Raw genomic sequence first — 10329 nt, forward strand, 5'->3', positions numbered from 1 at the left:
ATGAAAGATGAATCAAAACGTTCCGATGAAGAAGAAAGTGATGTGGAACTCATGGCAATTGAAGATGATGATGAGTCTACTACTTTGGAAGAGGTAAGTGACTCAGACTATGGAAATGAACTTGAATTGCTTCTAGAATGGTTGATGCAAATTGGTACCTCAACCTCTTTTATATCCGATGTCTATCATGTAGAAGGGTTGATGCATGATTTACTTAGAATTAGTGAATTTTGTGACAAAGGTAATAAAGTCTCTTTTGAAAAAGACAAATTCTTAGGAAGAACAAAAATGATGAACTACTTTTAAAGGGACATAAAAATAGAAACCTCTATGTTGTGAACATAGTTGATTTGTGCTTGTTGGATTTAGGATCCTATGATAAGGACCTCGACAAAGATGTTGAGAAAGGAGAGAAAGAGGAAGATGAAAAGAAAAGAGAGGAAGAAGGAAGAGAAGAGAAAGGAGAGAGAGTTTGGGAGAAAAGTTTACAGACGAATTTGAGAGAGAAGAGGGGAAACTTAATGATCTACCCCATGCCTTGAGCCTTTATTTATAGTTGAGGAAGGAAGTTTATAATGACTATAATACCCTTAGGGCTACAAGCTCTAAAAAAGAAAAGACATAAGTAGACATACTACATCTTCTTTAATTACACCCTTGTGCCATCCTTATGAGAAGACCGTTAATTTACATCATTTGTCACCTCCTTGACATGGGGAAGGTATTTACCTTAATACCACTTTGAGGTATCTTCCAACACTCCCCCTTGCGCTGGAGGAGAGAAAACATTATAGATACCTAGCTTGCTATTTATAGTGGTTAATGATAGATGCCATATTCTGACATGAGAACTAGGTTAATTATAATAGAATAACCTTTATAATTGTGTTATAGGTGGTTATTTATCAGTTTTCAAACGAAACGTGCATTTATTGAATTTGGCATTAATCATTGTCTATATTGCATATTTTTCCCTCCTGAATTATATTTCATTGCTTTTAGGGTTTATTTATTCTTGAAATACTTTTTATGGATTAAAGTATGGAATTTTAGGAGAATTTTGGTGGAGAAGGAGATATTTACCAAAATACCCTTAGTGAAATGGAGGTGATTTTTAGGGCAAATCGTTTTAAAACAAAGAAAATCGTATTAAAGGAAAAAGGGGGAGCGTCGACGAAAGGGAGAGCATCGACAAAAACAGAGGACCTTGGACTGAAACAGGGGAAGACCCGAGAGGAGTTTGTCACCGTCATTCGCCGCGCCACTGTCGTCCACCGTCGTCCACCGCCGTCCACCGCCGTCTGGCAACCGAGAACAAACCCGAGGAGAGCTCGAGAGAGTCTCCGTCGAGGTGAGTTCGACAGTGCCAGTTTCTGCTCGCCAGACCGAGAGGTGATCCGAGAGGGCTTCTTCGGTGCCAATTCTGCATTCCGACCATCCTCCGGCGTCGATTACGTATTTTTGACCATTCTCGGAGCTATTCCGACTCCGACCGAGACTCGAGAGAGCCGGTTAGAGGACTTCAGCTCTGTTTCGATCTTCGCCGGACGTCACCTCCGTCCGTCGGCTTCTATCCTTCGTCCCCGGCGTCGTCTCTACCTCCGGCCACTCACTCTTACTACCCGAAGCCATCAATTTCGGGAAATTGCAGCACCCGTGAGAACGAGTTGCTGCCTGAGCGAGAGAAAGGAGAAGGGGAGTAATTCATCATTTTGGAATTTAATTTTTTATATAGTTTGAACTTAGGTCTTGAATGTTTATTAAATGTGATTTGATAATTAATGTTTATTGAATATTTTTTTTTGGATATTTGATTAAATTAGCTAGTTAGGTAGGATTATAATTTAGGTTGGATTTTGGTATTTTAATATGATTTCTGTCTTTCGCTCTATGCGCCCAAGAGGAGGTAGACGCAAGGATTGAAAAATCGGATCCGTGGTTACATGGCGCTCGAGAAAGGCACGAATCACCGTAAAATCCAGAGTTGACATTTCCTGTTGTGCAAGTAGTTAACCAGATGATTGCTTGATAATTTAGGATATAATTAGTGTTTAGTTCAGTTTAATTCACCATATTTGGTTAGACTAGTTGACTGAAGAATACACAAAATTCAGTCCTCCATGTGGATATGACCCTCGCTTCTTACTAAATTATAGGAACGATTCGTATGCTTGCTAAGTATATAAGCCGATGTTATTAAATTTTACATCAAGTTTTTGGCGCCGTTGCGGAGGAGGCACGTATTAAGTGTATTTCTTTGTTCTCCATGGTCTTAAGTTATATTTTTTTTTTTTTTTTTTTTTGCTTTCATAATTTTATCTTGGTGATTTTTTATGGAATTATTTTTATTTCTTCTAGTTAGTTCGTATTTTCAGTAGTGAGTTTATTAGCTTAATTTGATAGTTCGTTTTGTTTCTTTTTGTGTTTTTATGCATGGGCGCCGCTCCCTAGGTGTACCATTAGCTCCCTTTGTTGAAGAGGTGGAACAAATTTGTAGGAAAACACCCGAAGTCAAGTTAGGAGCTACCATGGCTAATCAGGGTGAACCATTACAGTTATCTGCATCAGGTGACCGTAGAGCCCTAAGGGATTATTCTATCCCATCCCACTTCACATCACCTTCTTGCATTATATTGCCACCCACTACTGCCGCCAGTTATAAGTTGAAACCGGGTGTGATCCAACTCCTCCCTACATTCTATGGGTTGGAGAAGGAGGACCCATATTACCACATCAAGGAATTCTTAGATATTTGTCCAACTTTCAAATTCTAGAATTTCTCAGATGACTCTATCCGGTTAAGAATTTTTCCATTTTCACTTAAGGATAAGGCCAAGTTTTGGCTTAATTCCTTAGAGGTGGGCAACATTACTTCATGGGACACATTAGTCACGAAATTTTTGTCCAAGTACTTTCCCATTCAGAGAACTACAACCCTCAGAAGAGAAATCTCCAACTTTATGCAGCAGGAGGGTGAACACTTTTATGAGGCTTGGGAGAAATGAAAAGATTTGATCCGTAGGTGTCCGCATCATGGGTTTGAGAAATGACATTTAGTGCAATACTTTTATCAAGGTCTTACACCCTAGGTTAGATCCATGGTAGATGCAACGAGTGGTGGGAGTTTGATGGGTAAGAGTGCTAGTGAGGCATGGGACTTCTTTGAAACGTTGAGTGATCAATCTCAGCAATGGGGTTCGTCATTTAATGTTGATAGGAGATCCCACGAAGCCAAAAGAGGGGGTCTCTACGAGGTTAATGAAACACCCATGCTCATGGCCAAGATTGAGGGGTTGACTAGAAAAATTGATGCCCTTATGGTGTCCAAGAGTTCACTTGCTCCTAACCCATCTACTGTCTGTGCCATATTCTCTGGTTCATCTCATCCCACACAAATGTGTCCATCTAGTTCATCCTACCCGGAGCTCATTGAGGACTTGAATGCAGTCCAGAATTTTCATAGACCCAACCGGAACGATCCTTTTTCGGAAACATATAATCCGGGTTGGGCTAGGCACCCAAATTTGTCATGGTCCAAGGGCCCACAGGTTGGGGGTCCTCCAGGGTTTACTCAACCCCAAGCTCCGCGCCCACACTTCACTCAACAACCATTGATTCCACAAAAACCTTCACTTGAGGATACACTTCAATTATTCAAGCAGAATACTCAGTCCTCCATTGCTAAACTTGAAATGCAAGTGAGTCAGTTGGCCAGCCACATGAGTGAACAAGCACAAAATAGACTCCCGAGTCAAACCATTCCTAACCCCAAAAGCACACATGAGAGTGGGTTGAGTTCCAAACCCCACCATGAGCAAGCCAAAGTCATAACCACCCTTAGGAGTGGTCGTGAGTTGAACAATGGGGTAGGGATCACTAAGTCTAAGGAGTCAAAGGATGACAATGGGGACACATCATTGAGTGAAGAACCTCCAAGTTCTCCACCAACAGCCAAGCAGATCCCTAACCAAGTCTCACTAGCTCCTTATCCGCAGAGGTTATTGGGCCCACTTAGGAAAGGAGATAGCTTGCATGAAATGTTGAAACTGTTTAGTAAAGTTCACATGAACATTCCACTTCTTGATGCTATTAGGCAAGTCCCTGCCTATGCCTGATTTTTGAAAGACCTTTGTACACAGAAGAGAAAACAACATGTTAACAAAAAGGTCTTTCTTACTGAGAATGTAAGCTCAATTCTGAAGCACAACACTCCTCCTAAAGTTAAAGACCCTGGATGTCCCACAATTTCATGTGTCATTGGTGAACATACCATCCAGAGAGCTTCTTGACTTAGGGGCAAGTGTGAATTTGCTTCCTTTCTTTGTGTACCAGCAATTAGGTTTGGGGGAATTGAAGCCTACTCCCATCACACTTCAACTAGCTGACCATTCTGTCAAGATACCACGAGGAATAGTTAGAAGATGTTTTGATAAAAGTGGACAAATTTTTGTTCCCGGTTGATTTCATTGTTCTTGATACAGAACCAGTAGTAATGTGATCAACCAAATTCCTGTCATCCTAGGACGTCCCTTCTTAGCCACATCTAATGCTATCATTCATTGTAAAAGTGGTGAGTTGGAGTTGTCTTTTGGAAATTTTAAGGTCTCATTGAATGTATTTAATGTCGGGCACAACCCACTTGAGTCTGATGATCTGAGTTCTGCATTTAAGATAGAAACTGTTATGCTTGATGACGAATCCACTCTTGAATCTTTTGAGTCTTGCATAACATCTTTAGACATGGACTATTTTGATGAGGAAACATATTTTCGAGAGGTTGATTCTTTACTCAATTTTGTACCTCTGTTGGAGGAAGCTTATGAGGTTATCACAAATGATCATCCACAGGATCTTCCTCTTGACTTGGACAAACCTCTTGAAACTTCCAAGCTAGATCTTAAGCCACTTCCGCCCACGTTGAAGTATGCGTTCTTGGGGCCCATGAATTCATTACCAGTCATTATTTCCTCTAATTTGAGTACTGAGCAGGAGGAACAATTGACTGAAGTTTTACAAGCACACAGAGAGGCATTGGGGTAGAATCTTGATGCCTTAAAAGGGATTAGCCCCTCCATAAGCATGCATCGTATTCATTTAGAGGAGGGGACTAAAGCCTCACGTGAGATGCAACGTAGGTTAAATCCCCATATGCTGGAGGTTGTGAGAGAAGAAGTCATCAGGTTGCTTGTGACACAAATCATTTACCCTATTTCCGATAGCACCTGGGTGAGTCCAATTCAAGTTGTCCCTAAGAAAGGGGGGATAACGATAATGAAAAATGAGAATGGTGAATTGATTCCCACAAGAACTACCACCAAGTGGCGTTTTTGCATTGACTATAGAAAACTTAATTCCGCCACTAGGAAGGATCACTTCCCCTACCTTTCATTGATCAGGTACTACAACGATTGGCCGACCATAATTTTTATTGCTTCTTAGATGGATACTCCGGCTACAATCAAATTCCCATTGCTCCAGAAGACCAGGAAAAGACCACATTCATGTGTCCGTTTGGCAACTATGCTTACAGATGCATGCCTTTTGGTTTATGCAATGCGCCCGCCACTTTCCAACAGTGCATGATGAGTATCTTTTCTGACATGATTGGTGACTTTTTAGAGGTCTTTATGGATGACTTTTCTGTGTTTGGCTCTAGTTTTGATACATGTCTGCACAATCTTTCACTCGTATTGTCCCATTGCATTAAGTCCAATTTAGTCTTGAATTGGGAGAAATGCCACTTCATGCTAAAAGAAGGAATTGTTTTAGGACATGTAGTGTCTGAGCGGGGTGTAGAAGTGGACAAAGCCAAGGTTGACCTAATTGCCAATCTGCCACCACCTACTTCTGTGAAGGGGGTGCATTCTTTCCTTGGCCATGCTGGGTTCTATAGGCGTTTCATTAAGGACTTTAGCAAAATTTCTCGTCCTTTGATGAATTTTCTTGCTCAAGATGTTGCTTTTGCCTTTGATGATGCCTTTATTCATGCTTTTGAGACACTGAAGAAATGTTTGTCCACTACACCCATTGTCCAACCCCTTACTTGGTCTTTGCCTTTTGAGTTGATGTGTGATGCCTTTGACTATGCATTGGGGGCTGTTTTGGGGCAAAAGACGGATAAAATTCCCTGTGTCATTCTGTATGCTAGCCACACTCTTCATGATGCTCAATTAAATTACGCTACCACTGAGAAGGAGTTGCTAGCTGTTGTGTTTGCCTTGAAAAAATTCAGATCATATCTGTTAGGGTCAAAGGTTATTGTATTCACTGATCATTCTGCTTTGAAGTACTTATTATCCATCAAGGACACTAAACCTCGCTTGATTAGATGGATCTTGCAATTGCAAGAATTTGACCTTGAGATTCGAGATAAGAAGGGTGGTGAGAATGTTGTTGTTGATCATCTATCTAGGATCTGTGTAGCACCTCAAGAAGGATTCCTTCCTTTAAATGATTCCTTCCTTGATGAACAACTTCTCCAAGTATCCCAGTTACCTTGGTTTGCTGACATAGTCAACTATCTTGTAACTCATAAGATTCCTGATTATTGGAGTAAACAAGATCGGTTGAAATTCTTTTGCCAAGTCAAACATTTTTTTTGGGATGACCCTTATTTGTTCAAGGTGTGTTCTGACCAAGTTATTAGGCGTTGTGTACATGAGCAAGACTTTGCCAATATTCTTGAATTTTGTCATTCCCACGCATGTGGTGGACATTTTGGTGCTAGAAAGACCGCGGCTAAAGTCTTGTAATGTGGTTTCTATTGGCCTTCATTATTTAGAGATGCCCATGAGTTTTGTCGTGTGTGTGATAAATGCCAACGAACTGGTTGTTTGTCTAGGAAGAACATGATGCCTCTTAACCCCATTCTTATTGTTGAATTGTTTGATGTGTGGGGTATTGACTTCATGGGTCCTTTTCCTGTCTCGTTCGGCTCTCAATACATCCTTGTTGCTGTTGAATATGTCTCTAAATGGATTGAAGCTATTGCATGTAAGACAAATGATCACAAAGTGGTGGTAAAGTTTTTAAAAGAAAACATCTTTAATCGGTTTGGTACCCCGAGAGCGATCATCAGTGATGGGGGATCTCATTTTTGTAACAGAGCATTTAAGACCTTATTGAAGAAATATTTTATCACTCATCGGGTGTCCACTCCGTACCACCCGCAAACTTGTGGGCAAGTGGAAATCTCTAATAGGGAGATCAAACGAATTTTGGAGAAGTCGGTTTGTTTTGATAGGAAAGATTGGTCCACTCGATTGGACGATGCCTTATGGGCCTATCAAACCGCTTATAAGACTCCTATTGGGATGTCTCTACTGCGCCTAGTGTTCGTCAAAGCATGTCATCTACCTATTGAGTTTGAGCATAGAGCTTATTGGGCCATTAAGGCTTTGAATTTTGATTTGACTCAAGCGGGTGAGGAGAGAAAATTGCAATTGAATGAGTTGGAGGAGATACGTCATGATGCTTATGAGAATGCCAAACTGTATAAGGAGCTAACAAAGCTTTTACATGATAAATCTATTTTTTGCAAGTCTTTTACTGTTGGGCAGAATGTTTTACTTTATAACTCACAATTGCATTTGTTTCCAAGCAAGCTAAGATCCAGGTGGTCCGGTCCATTTGAAGTTACACAGGTGTTTCCTCATGGCGCTATTGACATCCGCAATCACGGAGACGGGTCGGTCTTCAAAGTTAACGGTCAGAGGCTCAAACTGTATCTTGCGAATGTCCCCACACCAGAGGAGGTGATGGTGATTTTCTTGGAGGAACCTGTCATTTCATCTTGAATGCGTCAGAGTCTTGCTTACGACTATAAACTTAGCACATTGTGGGAAATCCCCACGTTTCTATCCCTTTGTACATTACAGTTTTATTTTTGGTTTATTCATTCTTATTTGGGATAACCTTTGGTGTACTCTGGTCTTGATTGATTGGAGGTCCCCCGGCGATGCCGGCCCCATCATGGACTCGGGGTATTCTCTTGCCGGCTGAGAGCATAAATGGTTCCGGTAGTCGATGACTAGACTTTTGGTCCCTAGTTTGAGAGGTTTGTACTCAAACAACCATTCTGGGATTGACCAGTTCGATCTTGAAGTATTGAATGAAAACTTTATGGTGAGTGACTTAAGGGCTTGTTTTCAGTGCGTGATTCCTGTTGCCTTCAGTGGCTGGTCACACAGAGATTTCTTCAAAGTGTGATGTGGGATAGCGGTTTCATCTACGGATGATTACCTATGGGTACGGCTGCTACGAGTAAACCTTCTTCGAGGGAGACTATGTATCATTCTTGGGGGTCTTTATTGACTTTTTTGGTATTATTGTTGATGACCAAACAGATATGGTCCCACCTATGGATTTAGGAGCCCTGAGGAGCTTAACCCTCACCCTGCTGGAGTATAACTAGCTAAGTTGTTATTCCTTTTTCTAGTCGTTCTAGTGTTTTAACTTTTCCCCATTGAGGACAATGTCAGGTTTAGGTTTGTGGGGGGGGGGGGGGGGGGGGGGGGGGGGGGGGGTTGGAACGACTCTTTTATGTCTTAGCAATAATTTTCTTTTGATTTATGTTCGTGGTTTTCAAATTACTCCTCTTAGTAGGTAGTTAACGTTAGTAGAGTTAAAATAAGTTGGTCAAATGTGTTTCAAAATTTTTTGAAAAAAAACTGTGTTGAATATGCCTATTAGAAATCTGATATCATTTGTTGTGATTCATGAGAATTCAATGGGATAACTTACTATTGCATTAGACTTGGAATTTAGTTGCAAAAGAGAACATGTAAATCTAGTGTTGATCTATGTTAGTCTGAATAATCTTGTATGCATGTTTGAACTCATTCCTTTTTATACCTCAGTGAAATTCCTTGTTGTAATGTATGAATGCAAATGGAAATGCTCTTGCTTGCAAAAGACAGATAACTTCAGAAATAGCCTGGGCAAACCCAGGGACATGCACCGGAACAGTTGGTTACTTAAAAATAAGTGCATGTGTAGTGAAGACGAATACAAAATGGTGGTAATACCAAAAGTATTCAGTGAAACAAAAATTACGCTGGTAATAGCAAAAGTGCACTGGTAATAGCGTAAAATGGTTTTAAATCTGGAAGCAATGAGTTTCCTTAACTTTGATGATGAATTGTAATTTGAAAGAAGTTGCAGGTCAAGATTGAAATTGGTATATTTCTTTTGTGAGATTGTCAGACAACAGGCTTACTCTACTATTTTCTCTTAATTGTGATGTGACCAGGATTTTATTGTTATTTGTTGCCTCTTTGTTCTGTTGAAGTAATTGCTTATGGGTCACATTGGTTCAGGTGGAGTAACAATGAGTGTATTTGGATTGATAATATGCTATATTTTACACAGGTTTTCAAATTTCGCAGGATCTCATATGATTTTCAGATATTTTACGATACTAAGTGTTAGTCATATGCTAATGAGAAGTAAATTTTTTTTAGTTTTCTTTTTATATTATTGATTTAGATGAATTTTGTGTGTAAATTCCATGCAAACCCTCAGGAGACATAACTTGTCCACTACTGCAAAGTAGGGGTTTAACGGCTTGTTGCATGCGCTAAATGCGATCGTGCTCCCTACGAAAGTGGCATTTTGTTTTCCTAGGCTTAATTTTGGTTCGATTGTTGTTTTGCTAGGGACTAGCAAAGATTTAGGTTTGGGGGTGTGATAGATGCCATATTTTGACATGAGAACTAGGTTAATTATAATAGAATAACCTTTATAATTGTGTCATAGGTGGTTATTTATCAGTTTTCAAATGAAACGTGCATTTATTGAATTTGGCATTAATCACTGTCTATATTGCATATTTTTCTCTTCTGAATTATATTTCATTTCTTTTAGGGTTTATTTATTCCTGAAATGCTTTTTATGGATTCAATTATGGAATTTCAGGAGAATTTTGGTGGAGAAGGAGATATTTACCAAAATACCCTTAGTGAAATGGAGGTGATTTTTAGGGCAAATCGTTTTAAAACAAAGAAAATCGCATTAAAGGAAAAAGGGGGAGCGTCGACGGAAGGAAGAGCATCGACCAAAATAGAGGACCTTGGACCGAAACAGGGGAAGACCTGAGAGGAGTTTGCCACCGTTGTTCACCGTGCCACTGTCGACCACCGTCGTCCACCATCGTCCACCGCCGTCCACCGCCGTCCCGCAACCAAGAACGAACCCGAGGAGAGCTCGAGAGAGTCTCCATCAAGGTGAGTTCCACAGTGCCAGTTTCTGCTCGCCAGGCCGAGAGGTGATCCGAGAGGGCTTCTCTGGTGCCAATTCTGCATTCCGACCATCCTCCGGCGTAGATTACGT

At 40.6% G+C, this 10329-nt stretch overlaps 1 non-coding gene and 1 pseudogene across 1 annotated transcript; one reads left to right on the forward strand and one right to left on the reverse strand.

The window, feature by feature from the left end:
- LOC137942990 (uncharacterized) lies at positions 1-8208 on the forward strand (annotated as a pseudogene).
- On the reverse strand, positions 2934-3040 carry LOC137943280 (small nucleolar RNA R71). Its single transcript, XR_011110619.1, has one exon. It is a non-coding gene; the product is annotated as a small nucleolar RNA R71 (small nucleolar RNA).
- Positions 8209-10329: the final 2121 nt, after the last annotated feature.

Source organism: Aristolochia californica, unplaced genomic scaffold (genome assembly GCF_029961685.1).
Source record: "Aristolochia californica isolate CCGP_79_NKW_82.1479 unplaced genomic scaffold, dmAriCali1.0.hap1 SCAF_10, whole genome shotgun sequence".
Classification (NCBI taxonomy): domain Eukaryota; kingdom Viridiplantae; phylum Streptophyta; class Magnoliopsida; order Piperales; family Aristolochiaceae; genus Aristolochia; species Aristolochia californica.